Here is a 17,905-nt window from a genome sequence, read left to right on the forward strand (position 1 = left end):
AAGCTTTTCACACACTGTTGCTGGTATTTTGGCCCATTCCTCCATGCAGATCTCCTCTAGAGCAGTGATGTTTTGAGGCTGTCATTGGGCAACACGGACTTTAAACTCCCTCCACAGAATTTCTATGGGGTTGGAATCTGGAGACTGGCTAGGCCACTCCAGGACCTTGAAATGCTTCTTACGAAGCCATTCCTTTGTTGCCCTGGCTGTGTGTTTGGGATCATTGTCATGCTGAAAGACCCAGCCACGTCTCATCTTCAATGCCCTTGCTGATGGAAGGAGATTTTCACTCAAAATCTCTCGATACATGGCCCCATTCATTCTTTCCTTTTACACAGTTCAGTCGTCCTGGTCCCTTTGCAGAAAAACAGCCCCAAAGCATGATGTTTCCACTCCCATGCTTCACAGTGGGTATGGTGTTTTCGGATGAAATTCAGTATTCTTTGTCCTCCAAACACGAGAACCTGTGTGTCTACCAAAAAGTTCTATTTTGATTTCATCTGACCATAACACATTCTCCCAGTCCTCTTCTGGATCATCCAAATGCTCTCTAGCGAACCGCAGACGGGCCTGGACGTGTACTTTCTTCAGCAGGGGGACACGTCTGGCAGTGCAGGATTTGAGTCCCTGGCGGCGCATTGTGTTACTGATAGTAGCCTTTGTTACTGTGGTCCCAGCTCTCTGTAGGTCATTCACTAGGTCCCCCCGTGTGGTTCTGGTTTTTTTTCCCACCCTTCTTGTTATCATTTTGACGCCACGGGGTGGGAAAGTGGGAGAACTTGCACAATTAGTGGTTGACTAAATACTTATTTGCCCCACTGTATATGGCGGAGTTGTGTGCTGTAACATGGCATTTTAGTGTAAAATTGATGGCTTCTATAATTGCGACATGATAGTGGTGGTATTAAGAGGTGGATTAAGTCCTCACTAAAGTCCCAGATGCACAGCGCACCACTGATCAAAACTATCCCCTTCCAAACCCATTTGCCGAGTCTATCAAAACCTAATCTGCTTTCAGTGGCATTTTTCCTTTTATTAAACAGGGGCCCCGTCACTTTGCAAACCTAATACGCTACTTTTTTAAAACTGTGCAAACTAATAGGCTATTTTTTCAAACCCATGAATTTCAACATGCATTTTCATGAAGGTGTGACCTGACCGAGCTCCGTTAACCTTGCAGGCCGATCCCACGCGAGTGGTCGTCACCACTTCGCTTTCTCAACGGATCAATACGCTCAGATCCCAGGCCCCGGCCTGTAGCCAGCCTCTTAAGCTTTACAGTGGGTCGATAACCAGCATCCTCTTCTTGGATGCAAAGTTACATTAAATCTTCAATCAAAAAACATCGCTGCCGCTGAAAGCCGGTTGCAATTATCCAGCAGGGCTGCCAGACGACTTTGCACTTCCCACAATGTCTCCTTTTTGTAGTACAAGCCATTTCTGACAGCATGATTACACAGTCTTTGTAATAGGAAATGACTGTAAAAGCTGTTGGGAGTCGAGTATGTGAGAAATAGCCTGCTTATCAGAAATAGGCAACCAGACAAGATGGTTGTTTGCACATTTGTAATAATAAACTTAAAAAAAAAAAAAATCCCAATTTCGCTTGTATTTTTCAGTTTGATGGAAAACGAAAAACAAAAAAACAAAAAATCAAAAGTAATCAGTACTTCAGTTTAACTCTTTCAGGGACAGTGGTCACTTCAGTGAACATCTATTCAAACCCTAACCCTAAACTCTAACCTCATTCCAAGCCTGCACAAGTCACAGAGTATGTGTTGTGTTAGGTAATTTGTAAAAGAGGGAAATCCATATTAAAAACACCTACTGACAGCAATAGACGTGTAATCATAGACATCATAATGTCATTGACGGGACACGGAGCCGATAAATAGGGGGCCTGCATTGTTGGCGAGGCCGTCAAAGCTGACCGAGTGGAATCACAGACAAAGAGCTTTTATTCGTTGAAAATTCTAGTGAATAAATGCTTAAATCCCTGAATGTGCGACCCCCAGCTGCAGAAGTTTCATCAGTCAACAAAATGTTTTGCCAAAACGTCTGTGGATTGTCCAAGTGCCTTTTTGCGAACATTAAACGAGCAACAATGCTTTTGTTAGACAGCAGTGGCTTCCTCCGTGGAGTCCTCCCATGAACACCATTCTTGGCCATAGTTTTACATATACTGTAGTTGATGTGTGCACAGAGATATTGGACTGTGCCAGTGATTTCTGTGATAGTTGATGTGTGCACAGAGATATTGGACTGGGCCAGTGATTTCTGTAAGTCTTTAGCAGACACTCTAGGGCAGTTTTTTTTTTAACCTTTTCTGAGTCACGGCACATTTTTACAATCTCGCGGCACACCACAGACCAAAAATATTCCAAAATTACTTTCTTTACAGTATATATAAAATAATTTCTCAATATTTGTACTTACTCAGCGTGAAACCTGAGCCTGTTTAGATGAACATAAAGACGAGATCCTGCCAGGAATTGAAGAAAGAAACACACAAGGCTCTTTTTCAACAACTCTCAGTCTCTTTCTGTTTTTATCTTTTATAGCAGTTAGGCTTGAAAAGCTCAGAATTATCACAGGGGGACTATAGCAATGTCTTTAACCACATCAGGGCCGAGAACCTCGCTGACAATGCCTTTGCAGGCAGGTAGTATTAAGGTCTCTGTCACAGTGTGGGACTTTTTGGTTTCAGCAATAAGTTTAGTAACAATGCTTTGAGGGTTTTCTCATTTACCTTTGTAGTTTTTCTCTAAAACGTTTCCTGTTTCTCTGTGTTTTCAAGAAGGCGAACAAAATAGTCTACTCGTTTTGAAGCGACGGGTGTTTCGTTTGGAGATGAAGTTTAAGCTTGCTTGGTGCCATGGCGCTGTTGGATAACTGCTTGTGTCGCATTCAAGAACTGTTTGGATTTCCAGCCATCAGCTACCTTGCTGTCCTCGACAATGTGTTGGAATAAAACACAGGGGGAGGATTGACGGTCGTCACATATGAATAAAATGGAAAGGACACTTTTGTGTGCTAGTATATCGACACTTGACGAGTCTAATCAAATGATGTACAGTAGACGTGCTGGGGTCCACATTGTCGCGGACAGCAAGGTGGCTGATGGCTATAAATCCGAGCAGTTCTTGAACGCGACACGAGCAATATCTCGCTCATCCGCTCATCAAAACCTTCTACCTCCTCCTTCCATCCTACTGTAACTCCGCCCGACGATGTAAAGAAACTAAAAAAATGCAATATTGGAAAATTTCACACCGGAAAAAACACACCGGTTGTTAAATATTGCTCTAGGGTTCTTTTTTTACCTTTCTGAGTATTCTGCGCTGAACTCTGGCGTATTCTTTGGTGGACGGCCACTCCTTGGGACAGAAGCAACAATGCCAAACGCTCTCCATTTGTAGACAACCTCTCTGACTCTCGATTGATAAACATCCAGACTTTTAGAGATGGATTTGTATCCTTTCCCAGCTTTATACAAATCAACAATCCTTGATCGCAGGTCTTCAGACAGCTCTTTTGACCGAGCCATGATGCACATTAGACAATGCTTCTCATCAAGACAATTCCTACCAGGTGTGTGTTTTATAGTGCGCAGGACAGTTTTAAACCACTCATCAGTGATTGGGCACACACCTGACTTAAACTGTTTGGTAAAAATTGGTTTCAATTGCTCTTTAAGTCTCCTTAGGCAGAGGGTTCACTTACTTATTTTCTCCCCCTTCTGTTATTGTTTGAATGCTATCCTCATTAAAATATGAAACCGATAAATGTTTGGGTGGTTTTAGTTAAAGCAGACACTGGTTTTCCATCTGTGTGATTTTGACAAAGATCTATATCTTGACAAGAAAGTATATGCAATGTTGCTTTAGCCTTTAAAGCTCTGTGCTGAGTGATCATCAAACAATAAATGTAACTTGTAGCGTTAGCATAGCATTCATATTAACATTAGCATGAGCTTTGGAGTGGCGAGCATCCTTTGCTCAACTGTTGGTGGCTTCTTGATGAGTTTCATTGAAAACAATGTACTGTTTTTCCTGGTGAGTGTGCATTATCATCACAAAGTTGGCGTTGTCCTCGAAGATCCTATAATATGTGCTCGTCTGTCTATGTTCATTCGAAATTGTTGGAAACCTTTATTTATTTATGGACTAAAACTTTAAAATTTTACAGACGAAAATGTTTGGAGTGACTCAACTAAAATTAGACGAAATTTGTGTGAGATTTCCTCGACTAAAACTACATAAAGATGAACAAATTTAGACTAAGACTAATTAGTATGTTAGTCCAAAGAAGACAACAATTAAAAGAGCTGCTAAAAACAACACGGTGGGCCACAAACTCACGAGTTCACATTATCACATCAATTAAAGAATTTGAATTGTCAACTTTAAATCTATTTTTTTGCAGTGTAATGGTGTAAAGCCATGAAAGAGGATTATATTTGTTTTACACTGAGTAGAAAAGGATTATTCTCTATTATAAAAAGAAATCCTATGGTTTTGTGGTGGTGAAAAGTACAACTATTGTCTGGACTTGAATATCAAAGTGCCAGATCGGTTCAAAACTGGGCAGCAGGAAGAGAAAGATGAAATATTCAACTCATCGCTTTCATGTGGAAAAACATCCAAGCTCTGAGATGAGGCGCTTGAAGCATGGTCTCCATAAATATCCCACTTTTTCTTTTTTTATTGCACACACATCTAAATTTAGATGAGTGACATATCAGAGTTGAATAAGCGTAAGGGAAGTGAACGGATATGTGGCTGAGTAATGACAAGACCTATGGCCTTTCTCTTCAGGCTTGGGTTATGGGTTATGCTATGCTGACGTACATGAGAGACCACGCATATTTCACTTCAGTAGCTATGTATATATGGACAAAATTTCTTTATTCGGATTAGAGTTTGGATTAAAATCAAAATTGAATGTACTGTTTTTTTAGGCCTGAAGGAGATCGAGAACCTTTTCTTGTAGGCACCGTCTAACTGTTTGCATTATTCTAACACACTCGATATAATAAAAATGACATTTAACCATAATTTAATATTACAATATAAGAATTATTTGGGCAGTCAAACGATTAAAATTTTTAATCGAGTTAATCACAGCTTAAAAATGAATTAATCTTAAGTAATCGCAATTCAAACCATCTCTAAAATATGCCATATTTTTCTGTAAATTACTGTTGGAATGGAGAGATAAGACACAAGACGGACATAAACATTCAACATACTATACATAAATACTGTATTTATTTATTATAACAATAAATCCACAAGATGGCATTAACATATTAACATTCTTTCTGTTAATGGGATCCACGGATAAAAAGACTTGTAGTTCTTAAAAGATAAATTTGAGTACAAGTTATAATAATTTTATATTAAAACCCCTCTTAATGTTTTCGTTTTAATAAAATTTGTAAAATTTTCAATCAAAAATAAACTAGTGTCTTTAACTACGTAAGGTAGTGATTGAAATACACCACAAGGTGTCAAAGGCGAGTTTTAAATTAATTAGAGATCTAGCCAAGGCAAAGTCTGAGTAAGTTTTATGAGTATTTTGGATAGCTATTTTGATTGGGAATGCCAGTTCTCTTTGCATTGAGTGCTTTTCTTTTTGTGAACATTATTTTTTTTTAATTATTTTTGTTGTGCTTTAACTAAATAATACTGTAGCGACTTATCTGTTCCGCCCAAATGCATGATAGGAAGTTGAGCAACCATGACTGTCAGTGGTGGCTGCAAATGCTATACAGTATGATCTGCATTGTGTTCAATTAAGCATGTTAAGAAAAAGATCGTCTCCTGTCATTCTTCCCCACATTGATCGCCACAATACTTATATTGGTTGTGAAAGAGTTGCCAAAGCTTAAGCCAATAAAAGGCGCGGTCCAATGAACGCCTGTGTCCACTCGCATTTTTCTGCCTTTTCGCTCTCAGTGTGCTAAAACGGCGTCATTGTAAACTGTTTGAGGCAACGCATTAACGGGTCATTCCGTGCATGCGTTAATTGCATCAAATATTTTAACGTGATTAATTTAAAAAATTAATTACCGCCCGTTAACGCGATAAATTTGACAGCACTAATTATAATATAATACACAGACATACCCCTCACAAAGCAGAAGGCCAGCGCTGAATCATCAGTACATTCCATATCAGCCCTTGCCTGATAAGCAAAGGAAAAGACGCTGCCGTCGTCATCTCTTCGGTGGGACCTAGACATCCCGGCCTACCAAAGCAACACCTGAGAACAAGAAGCACTAAGTTTGATAGCATGACGCCTCTCAGACGTCAAGGCAGGCCCAACCTCGCACCTGAGTTGCCTTAGCAACTACGACCCAGCAACGAAAGGTGACGCACGAACTTGACCGCCCAAACCCGCAACTGAAGAATTACCCTAAAACAACACCCTTTACTAGGCCCACCCCACCGCAGCCTTCAAAAGACTGAATGTTTAACTAAGCGTTATCATTATTTCTCGGGAACCTTTTGTTGACGTGTGATAGGGTGACCTTGCCTCGCCGCCTGAGTGTTTCTGTTTTGCCTTGCCGTTTTGATCGCTGTCGACCTGAATAAATTGTCAACTTGTTTACGGTGAGCCTTCTTTAAACCTTTCAAAATTGAGTCAGTACAAAGGGTTAACACTAAGGTGAACACGCAGAGTTTGGCCTTCTGGCCGGATTGTTGAAGTCTCTGTTCGGCTGGCGCGATTCCGGCAGTCTGGCTAGAAGTTCAGATTCCTTCAATCTGGTGACCCCGACATCATTTTTGGCTTGCTAGATGGGACTCAGATGAGGAGGAGATGGACAAGCGACTGCGGACGGATCAACTGGAACTCTAATTGCGCCACAAGATTAAAGGTAAAAGACGTTTATATATACCCAGATATATACCATATATATAGATAAATACCCAGAGGTTCCCACTCCAGTAATACTGTATATCTTTCCATGTTTGACCCTTTCACCGTTCCTGTACTTATTATAGCAAAAATTCAAACAAATCTGGGGCTCGACCGGGATGGTATGAATTTGACCTTCGGCGATCTGTTGTACACGCAATGCTTTTTAACGGGGACACGATGCACTGGAAGGTAATTTACAGCCTCAGTACATTGAGGATTTTATGTTTTTTTTTTTCCTTCGGCCTGATTCTGCCAAGTCCACTGTGTGGGAACACCAGCGGAAGAACTCACAAATGAACTCAGGGAAAGGAATGACAAAAAATTCTGACGAGTGTCATCACCATCAACCCAGACAGACGAGTGGGAGCCGAATGCTGCATGAGGCCTTCCTGCCAGGGTGCAACGACGGGAAGAGGAGCAGTCTAATTGGCGTCAAACTCTCCTTGGCAATATTTACCCTGAGTTTCCCTGCAGCGCTAAGCAGCCACCTCCCTAGCTTGCACGAGAATTATGTTATTGACAGCAGAAGGGTTGAGTTTGCAAAGCAAAGCTCCCGACAAATAATATTCAAAATTTTAGTTCCGTCCACTTTTTCGACACAACGCACTGCCCATACGCTTCGACCGATTGACAAAGTCACAACTTCCAAACGTTCCTAAAATTCACACGACGCAGGTTCGATTTCGATTTCCGACCAATGTTCAAGGTTGTGCCAAAAATTAAATTTTGGTGGGAAAATGAATGGCAAAAAGGTTGTGCTACCGTTTTTTCCTATTCACATAATTCATACAATATATATACACATACATATACAGTATATATACAGTATATCTATGAATACAGTATACAGTATATATATGCCGACAAAAGTTATCAGCTAGTATTTGGCAAATACAGGTAGTGCCTGGATTACGAACGAGTTCCGTTCCTACACTGGAGACGTAACCCAAAATTTCACGTAAATCGGAATTAACCCTTAAAAAAAATAACTATTCAGAAAGTCCAAAAGTATTTTATTTTGTTTAATGACGGAGGATACACTGCTCTCTAGTAGCAGCGTTGGGTGTGGCTGGACTGTCACCTTGGCTTCTATGACTGAGTAGGAGACTCGTCTGACATGGATATAGGACAGCTGCCCTCTCATTTGCCCCACATAAGGCTAGGTTTTTAAGATAATATATGTCTGTGTATGCATTTCTAATTAAGTTTAGAGTTACAGTTCGTGGAGTTATGTGTGAGTGATTTGCTATGAAAATTGTAGATACGTTAGCATTCATAGCATTTAAGCTAGCGGACTTTTGCTAGGCAGATTTGGCTAATTTAATATACTAAATTTATATTTCAATCATACGTGATGGACGTTTGAACACCAATTGTTTTGTGTCGTATTTTATCGTTAAAATGTGTGACGTTTTGAACATAAGTGTACACATGTGTGCTACAGCTTTTCAAATGTCAACAGGGAAGGGAGGAAAATGCTTCAAAAACCACAAGTGTCTTGTTTGCTGTCAGTCGATTAGAACAACTTCACGTTTAGTGTGGACAGAACATGTTAGTTAGTTAGTTAGTTAGTTAGTTAGTTAGTTAGTTAGTTAGTTAGTTAGTTAGTTAGTTAGTTAGTTAGTTAGTTAGTTAGTTAATCAGTTAGTTAATAAAGTTAATATTAAGATATTCTGCAGTAGAATTAGGTACTGTTTACGCAGTAAAAAAAAAACAAAAACAAAAAAACTGGAGACAATGCCGGACGACACTCCGGCGTCGTAAAGTCGAAATCTCGTAAGTCGAGTCCGTCGAAACCTGGGGACAAAAAAAATCTCCATTGAAGGTCATTATTTAAAAAAAAAAAAAAAAAAAAAACTTCCGTGAATCGCCCAAAAATTAATAGGAAGTGACCTAAAATTTACAAGAAGTTACCATGGAATATTCCAAAATTATCAGAAAGTGATCTAATATCAACAGAACATGAACCAAAGTCAACACGAAGTGAGGTGGAAATGCCCTAAAATCAAACGGAAGTGACCTTGGAATGTCCTACAATTAACATTAGAACTACCAAGGGAGGATCAGTTGATATAAATCACTTTTGTAACCAGAGAATGATCATTTGACCCTAGTCAGCATATCTTTTGTGAGCAACATGGTCCTCATTAGTCATTCCCATTCACACTCGCAAAACCACAGGGTTGGATTGCACCAATTAACATCTTGAGTGTAAGCAGGGCAGGGCTGCCTTGGCTTTGTCGGACAGTGGACCGCTCAGGCAGGCAATCGGGCGGACAACCTTTTCACATATTGCAAAAGCTGCAGTTTGCCTCGTATGTACTGTATACTGAAGCTTGTGTTTGCTGTGACAAATCAGCTGTTTCAGCTGCTGTGGCTATCGCAGATTTTTTTCAATTGAAAAATAAATAAATAAATAAATGAATACAGACGAGCCGTCCCGAGCCGATAACGTAGTCTCACTCTCCCTCCTGCTGCTCCTTGTTGGTCAGACAGTGCACTGGAGGTAATTATTAAAGTTAATGATGATTGACAGACGTTTAATGTTTGATCTTGCCACAGATGTCTGGAAGCCAAAGCTTCAAAGCGCCGCATGCGTCAATCATCGTTTAACTTGTTAAACAGTTGCTGTGGCAACTCATTGTGTAAGTGAGCAGCTTGAGTGGATTTGAGTGGACTCACTCAATGATGCATTTACTAAAGCATATTTCTAATTTTTACTAGTTTTGTTTAAAAATAATTCGGTGGGACAGTAACATGTTTAAAACGTAGAATTATTACAATGACATGTTTAAAACGTAGAATTATTACAATGACAAGTGCTTGAAAGCCATTTATTAAAAATATGTTTTTTTTAAATTATATTTTCGGAAAAAAAGTGAAAAAACATGTCTTATACGTATCTCTTTCCAATGCTGAATCTGAATAAATACATTAAACACAATTTTTATTTTTTATTTTTTTGGTGGGGGGGGGGGGGGGGGGGGGCGTGCAACTTCATGGTTTTTCACTTTATTGCGGCGGGTTCTGGTCCCCATTAACCACGAAACACAAGGGATCACTGTAGTACAAATGACCTTCATGGGATACTCACATTTGATTGGCTAAAATAGTGCAAGCATTGATAAATGGCTGCCACCATTTTCGATGGCCACTTCCCGGCTTTTATTTACGAGTGTCCGTAAAAGTTGGAATTAAAGAAATACTTTAATTCATATTTTTGGTAATTTTTTTCTTCTATTTGTGCTTTACTTCACTACTTTTCACTTTTACTCTCTTCAATTGAAAGTAATACTTACTACATTAAAATGAGTCAACCTATTTAGCAAATATTGAGCGTGAATGGTCATTGCTAACCCTCCCACTTCAAATGGATTGGACGTCTGTCACTTCACTTGTGAAGGAGGACTCTTGTATTAGTGATTATTTTCTGACATTATTGCATGCACAAACACATTGACACTGACATGTGTCACTCTATAGTGCTGACTTCAGCAGTGCTGGAGTGAGCTTGCTTGTTCATTTGTTTGGCGCCCGATGTGCTCCCTCAGCTCGCTGCGCTGGCGCCAGCACTGAGTTACAGCCACCGACACAAACTCATCGACATCCTCGGAGTGCTCAGACACCAGCATTCATCGTTAGTTATCACTCCGAGCATCCTGGAAGCCACCCTGGATCTATTCAGCGGTCCTTCCCTCGGCACTGCAGTCTTTGAAATATTATGTAGACATTGCTAGAAGTCCGATCAGGTAGTGTCCAATCATCCTTCTGCTGTGAATTGAAATAAGTTTGTCACTAGTAGATGTCCAATCCATTTGAAGTGGGAGGGTTAACATTAGCATTAATAAGGCATCAATGGCAGACAATAAGTAAAAAAAGCCAACATGCACCTTCTCACCAATGAGTATCACAAGTAGATGTCCAATCCATTTGAAGTGGGACGGTAGCAGTAAATTAATGTCCGATCATTCATTCGTTCCTTCAAAGTATCATACAATAAATAACCAATTTCAGGATGCTTCATAAGTCATACTATATCAATTCTTCAGACAATACTATATTTTAAGGGTGTAACGGTACATCAAGTTCGAGTTCCACCCCAGTGTTTTATGATTAATCTTAGATTCAATTTAATAACACATTAATTTACAGTGCAATTAATCAAATTAAGTGCATTAAAATGACAGTTTTATCGTAAAACTGTAACAAAAGGTCATTTTTTGTTAGTATTTTGAGTAGAGTTGTATCAGCCGAGAAAAGCATTTTAAAATGATGTCAGATAATATCGACATCTGTTTTTCATCAGTTTTTGCCCAGTATGCCTGTTCCCTTCAAAGTGAATGGAGAAGCCTTCTGCCTTATTACAAGGACTGGTCACAGCTTAGCACAGAAGTTATTCTTATTGACCATTAGATGTCCCAAACTAAGATGCTTGGGATTTTTTATGTGAGCAGACCATTTGACCTGGGCATCACAATATAGTTAGCCATAATATAATAAAGGGAGCCACGGCTAGAAAGACTTGTAGTTCTTAAAAGATAAACCTTATTATGAGTTCAAATAATTTGATATTAAAACCCCTCTTGATGTTTTCGTTTTTATACAATTTGTAAAATTACTTATAACTAGTAGGTCGCCATTGTTGTTGACGTCACTAGGTTACGTTCCAGAGTATGACTCTAGCAACATAACCATGTCATTTGTTTAGCCCTTTCGATTTGAACCCGAGAGGAACATTAATGAGCATGACAGCACTGTCGATATTTCACAAAACGAGCAGCAAAAGCAAAATGAACGGGAAAGACGGGATGAGATGAGATGAGAGTAGGACAAAACCGGTGTTCTGCCAAAATGTGCTACACCGGCGAAACGTCTACAAGATGCGAATTTGACACCCAAAGTACTACCGTGCGCTTTCAGCTTGTTTTGTTTAGATGCATAGAACATACTAATGATGCTTTAAGAAAATACTTAAACATTGTAATATCAAATAAGGGTGGTTTTGATTCGCTACGTGACAAATGTGGTCAACAGATCAACAATCTGCTTTAAAGCTACCACAAGAAAACACAATGCTTAAAAGTATGAGAGGACATATGCAAAAAGTATTTTGAGGCAGCGAAAAGGTAATAAAAAAAACATAGTAAGTATTCGTCGCTTTTAACCGATGTGCGCATGTGTTGGACGTCTTGCCGTGTAGGAAGGCATTGCAGAACACTGGTAGTGTTCGTCTAGTGACAGTGACGACCTACGTCATCACCCCGAGCGTCCATTGCGCGCATAAAACCTGGCGCCCTCCGTAGGTCAAAACGTGTACTAAATATTATAGAGTTTTAAATCAATGGCAATATTATACGTGTTTCTAATAACATATTTTAGTAAAAGAGAACAATTGTGACTTATTAGAGCCTACCAGTTAAGTCCGAGGTTGCCTTTAAGTCCATGACCAAATATATTGGTATCAGTTTGATATCGGATTTTTGAAGTTGGACATTATCGGGATATCGGTTATCAGTTAAATAGACCTTATCGGACAACTCTAATTTTGAGGCATCTACATTCAAGACTCTGGAACAGGTCCTGTAACAGACCCGGCAGCATGGGCGGGCATTAGGGGGCCAGGCCCGCCCTGAGAGACTGCTGTGCCTGCCCTGGCTCGATTAGACTGTACTGTGTATTTTTTTATTTTATTTTTTTTAAACTTTCACAAAAAAACACACACACCCACCCACACATGAAGACGACGAACCCTCTAATCCAGTGTTTTTCAACCGATCGTGCCGCCGCTGTGAGAGATCGTCAGGTGTGCCGCGAGAAATTATCCAGTGTCGTTTTTTTTTTTTTTTTTTTTTAAACATCGTCGGGCAAAGTTGCAGTAGGAAGGAAGAAGTAGGCAAAAAATTCTCGGTTGTGTGCAGATGAGTGGGGCATTGCTCGTGTTGCGTTCGAGAACTCCTCGGATTTCTAGCCATCAGCCACTTTGCTCTCCGCAACAATGTGGACCCCAGCACGTCTACTGTTTATTATTTGACTCGTCAAGTGTCGATATACACAAAAGTGTCCTTTCCATTTTGTCCATATGTGACGACCGTTAATTCTCCCTCTGTGTTTTATTCCAACACATTATCGAGGACAGCATGGTGGGTGATGGCTAGAAATCCGAGCAGTTCTTGAACGCGACACGATCAGCTATCTAGCGAAACGTCATTTCCAAATGAACGCCTGTCTCAGAACAAGTCGATAGACTATTTTGTTCGCCTTTGTGAAAAGACAGAGAAACCGGCAACTTTTTTGAGAAAAACTATAAAGAAAAATAAGAAAGCCCTGAAAGCCAGTTACTTTGTTGCTAAATCCAAAAAGCCCCAAAGTGTGGCAGAGACGTTAATACTACCTGCCTGCAAAGCCATTGTCAGCGAGATGACCAGCCCTGATGTGTTTAAAGACATTGCTCAAGTCCCCCTGTCTGATAATTCTGAATTTTTCAAGCCTAACTGCTAAAAAAAAATAAAAATAAAAAGAGAGAGAGACTGAGAGCCATTGAAGAAGATTCCTGCCAGTTTTTTGGCTTTGTGTTCATCTTAACAGGCTCAAGTTTCACACTGAGTAAGTATAAATACTGAGAAATTATTTTATAATTAAATATACTGTACAGAAAGTAATTTTGGAACATTTTGGTGTGGTGTGCCACGAGATTTTTCCGGTGTAAAAACGTCCAGTGACTCAGAAAAGGTTCAAAAACACTGCTGTATTCATCCTATCTTGATCTGTCGTCATTCAGTTCAACCAATCTGAGCAGCGAATGAAGGCAATTTCTAGCCAATCATGGCCCGCCTGGGGCGGGCCGAGTTGCCGGCCATTGGGTACTGCGATTGGATAGGGATTGCTTCGGTTACAGAAATGGCGATTGATCGGCTCCTCCGTTGCTAATTCAAATTGGAATGGACATCCAGGTTTTTTCAAGAAACTAAAGACGAACTCAAGCCATGACAAAGACGCAGCCAAAAGTCAACATAAAGGGATAGCGCGGCCACCTCCTGCAGTTTCACTGACTGACATAATCATCAGAAAATATAACGGGTAAAAACGCCACTGATCAGGCTAAATTTACGTTGAAGAAGTGTGCCGCCCCCCCCCCCCCAAAAAAAATGAAAGGCCCCAATGTAATTTCTTTCTGCAGCCAGGTCTGTCCTGTAATCCAATTTATGATGCATGAATGCCTACAGAAAATATTCCTCTGGTTTTCTTACAATTCGGTTTTAGTCAAAACGGATTATTTACAATGTCCACTATTTCTTACAGCCATGTTACAACAGCGATATAAAGAGTAGAAACCGTTAAGTTTGGATTTCACTTGCATCCCTGTGGGTACAATCATGCACCAGTGAGGGACCATAATGGACTGCACCTCTCCAGTATTTGTGACCCGACCGTAGTTGTAAAGGCGAGTACAACGCTCCTAATGAGGCAGAATGTCCCAGTGCCCCAATTGGGGAAGAGAGGTGGGGCACAATCTCATTGCAATCCCCTGGACTCCTGTGGGATGAAGAGACCTCACTGGGCTGAAAATAATGCTGCGAGGTCACTTTGCATTTAAGCAGGTGTTCATAACCATTTGATTTTGTTTTGTTCTAATGCCTCCACTCTGCAGCTGTGGCGAAACTCATTTACTATACAACCAAAATGTCTTGGACTCGTCATTTTCTCCCTCATTACACCATCCTTCTCCCAAGGACTGCTCTGGAGAATACAGACGCTCAATTAGGCCGTTCTGACCGGAAATCCCATCTCTCATAAATCACCTCTCAGGGCTGCTCCTGATCAGTGATAACAGCATCTCTCCAAGCAGGACAGCAGCTGTTATAAATCAAAGGAGGAGTATATTGCAGGGGGTAAAATATAGCTGTACGCTATGCCGTAAATTAGAAAAATCATAATGATACCAAACAATGAACGCGGGAAAAACTGTGGGGTCACTGGAGTGAACAAGGACATGTTAACTTTGATGTGAATTTAACCTCATGCTTAAAATCAAACATTTATCAGCAAACTCAGCTGTGTGTGATACTTATATTATAATCAACAATGTCATGCAGTCTATAAATGCATATACAGCCTTGAGGCATAGGTTGATAAAACTTGCACAAATAGCTTCAGGTGGTTTTCCTTCTTTGAAATGTTGTAAGAGTCAATAAAGAGCAACTTTTGATGTCTTGCTATTTAAGAACGACCCTGGGAGAACCTGACTCTATATGCATGACAGAGCAATCCCTGCATTTGGGGTGGGTAATCTCCGTATTAAATAATTAGCATTTAATTTGACTCTGAGGCAACTGAGACAGGGAATAGGAGGGGTGGGGTCAGGTTTAATTACAGCAAATCATTCATCCAGGCCATGTGTGATGTGAGCATTTGAGTCACACTGACACTCTCTTTTTGAATGCAACATATTTGTTATTTTTATGAGAGGGTGTGGAAACTTACTACAAAACATACTGTTAATCATAACGTTTGATTAAATTACTTAGAATGTCCTTTTCTGGTAACCACATTGCTGTAATGAAAACAATGGTTGCATAATACAAAATTTTGTGGTTACAAACAGTATTTAGTGGGATATACCCAAGAAGTATACATTGTTATATTTTGATTGGTTTAAAGTTATGGGCCAAAAATGTTTTTCCCCCCTAAAAATATTTACTGTCTTAAACTAACATTTGAAGGTTATGAGTGACATGGTATGAACTGGTTTATGTTGTGAAGAAACAATCTGTCATCACACATCATTATATCTATGGCCTAGAAGTATTTTTCATCCAAATATTTGGAGTAACTAGAAGATGCCATTTCTATGGTGTTAAATCAAGGCCAAAAGTTTTGTAATCCGAAAAAAAGAAACGATTGAAAAAAAAAAGTTTGAAACTGAATGTTTAAGTTTTGTTGTTGAATCTTTCAAAAGCGAAAACATCGTTTTGATTTTTTCAGTTACAAAGTTACAAAGTACCCACGTTTCCTGAAGGCAGCATCATTCGGGGTTGCTTTGATAAGCTGTCTCACACGTCAACACGCCTCTCGTCGAGGCCGCGCCCCCCCACGTTAAAACACGGCCAAAAATTTTGAATCTGAAAAAAAAAGATCTGAAGGTGAAAAAAAAAGATTTGAATGTGAAAAAAAAATTGAAACTGAAAAAATAAGATCTGAAATTGAAAAAAAAAAATTGAAACTGAAAAAATAAGACCTGAAAGTGGAAAAAAAATCTTTGAACCTGAAAATATCAACTTTGTAACTGAAAAAATCAAAACGACGTTTTCGCTTTTAAAAGATTCAACAACAAAACTTTTTTTTTTTTAAATCGTTTCTTTTTTCGGATTACGAAACTTTTGACCTTGATTTAACACCATAAATTTCTGGATCAATTGTGTAGGGCTTTTTTGGTTTGCTGGTCGGTAAATTTTTCCCATTTCCCATTAAAAATGTCAACTATATCAATCATTGAAATTGACTGATGCATCCTGTCTTTGGCGTTTATGGATATAGCCTTTCTAGAGAATCACTGATGTGGTCATCATTGGCATTGAAGTACAAGTAGTCCCCCGGGTTAAGAACGAGATCCGTTCCTACACTGGCAACGTAAACCAAATTTCTGTGTGAATCGGAATTAACCTTTTAAGTACCCCTAAATGCCCTGAAAATCTCACAATAAAAATCCAAAAACATATAAGTCATTGTACTGTCCTCGCCAAGATGTTGGAGCTACGTTTTAGCTAGACAGCGAGCTAAGCTCCGAAATGACGATGTCAGACGTCTGTGTGGTTGCTGACTTTATTCAGCTGCTCATGACATCAACACTTGCAGAATGAAACTAAAATAAAAATGAAAATAAGGCAGTTTCATCTATAATAACAGTAATTCAAATTTGTGTTTATAATGTGATGCCGATGCAGCAATAACAATCCACACAAACGATGAGCATCTACCAGTTAGCGTCCGCACATCATCGAAAAGAATCACATAATCTCGCTCCATGTAAAACACACAATAAACAGTACAAAAAGTGTTATACAGTGGGGCAAATAAGTATTTAGTCAACCACTAATTGTGCAAGGTCTCCCACTTGAAAATATTAGAGAGGCCTGTAATTGTCAGCCTGGGTAAACCTCAACCATGAGAGACAATGTTGGGGAAAAAAAACCCAGAAAATCACATTGTTTGATTTTTAAAGAATTTATTTGCAAATCTTGGTGGAAAATAAGTATTTATTCTTTGTTGGCAATAACGGAGGCCAAACGTTTTCTGTAACTCTTCACAAGCTTTTCGCACACTGTTGCTGGTATTTTGGCCCATTCCTCCAGGCAGATCTCCTCTAGAGCAGTGAGGTTTTCGGGCTGTCATTGGGCAACACGGACTTTCAACTCCCTCCACAGATTTTCTATGGGGTTGAGATCTGGAGACTGGCTAGGCCACTCCAGGACCTTGAAATGCTTCTTACGAAGCCATTCCTTTGTTGCCCTGGCTGTGTGTTTGGGATCATTGTCATGCTGAAAGACCCAGCCACGTCTCATCTTCAATGCCCTTGCTGATGGAAGGAGATTTTCACTCAAAATCTCTTGATACATGGCCCCATTCATTCTTTCCTTTACACAGATCAGTCGTCCTGGTCCCTTTGCAGAAAAACAGGTTATTGCCATAGTGGAGTTTGGAGTGTGACTGACTGAGATTGTGGACAGGTGTCTTTTATACCGATAATGAGTCAAAACAGGTGCCATTAATACAGGTAACGAGTGGCGCCTCGTTAGACCTCATTAGAAGAAGTTAGACCTCTTTGACAGCCAGCAATCTTGCTTGTTTGTAGGTGACCAAATACTTATTTTCCATTGTAGTTTGGAAATAAATTCTTTAAAAATCAAACAATGAGATTTTCTGTTTTTTTCCACATTCTGTCTCCCATGTTGACAATTACAGGCCTCTCTAATCTTTTCAA

General features: G+C 39.7%; 1 long non-coding RNA gene across 1 annotated transcript in view; it reads right to left on the minus strand.

Moving 5' to 3' along the window:
• Positions 1–8,015: 8,015 nt before the first annotated feature.
• The window catches only part of LOC130923756 (uncharacterized), a 37,349-nt gene continuing 27,459 nt past the window's right edge, over positions 8,016–17,905 (minus strand). The window contains exon 3 of the long non-coding RNA XR_009064767.1: positions 8,016–8,724. This is a non-coding gene — a long non-coding RNA (uncharacterized LOC130923756). The remainder of the gene's footprint in view (positions 8,725–17,905) is intronic.

Source organism: Corythoichthys intestinalis, chromosome 11 (genome assembly GCF_030265065.1).
Source record: "Corythoichthys intestinalis isolate RoL2023-P3 chromosome 11, ASM3026506v1, whole genome shotgun sequence".
Classification (NCBI taxonomy): Eukaryota; Metazoa; Chordata; class Actinopteri; order Syngnathiformes; family Syngnathidae; genus Corythoichthys; species Corythoichthys intestinalis.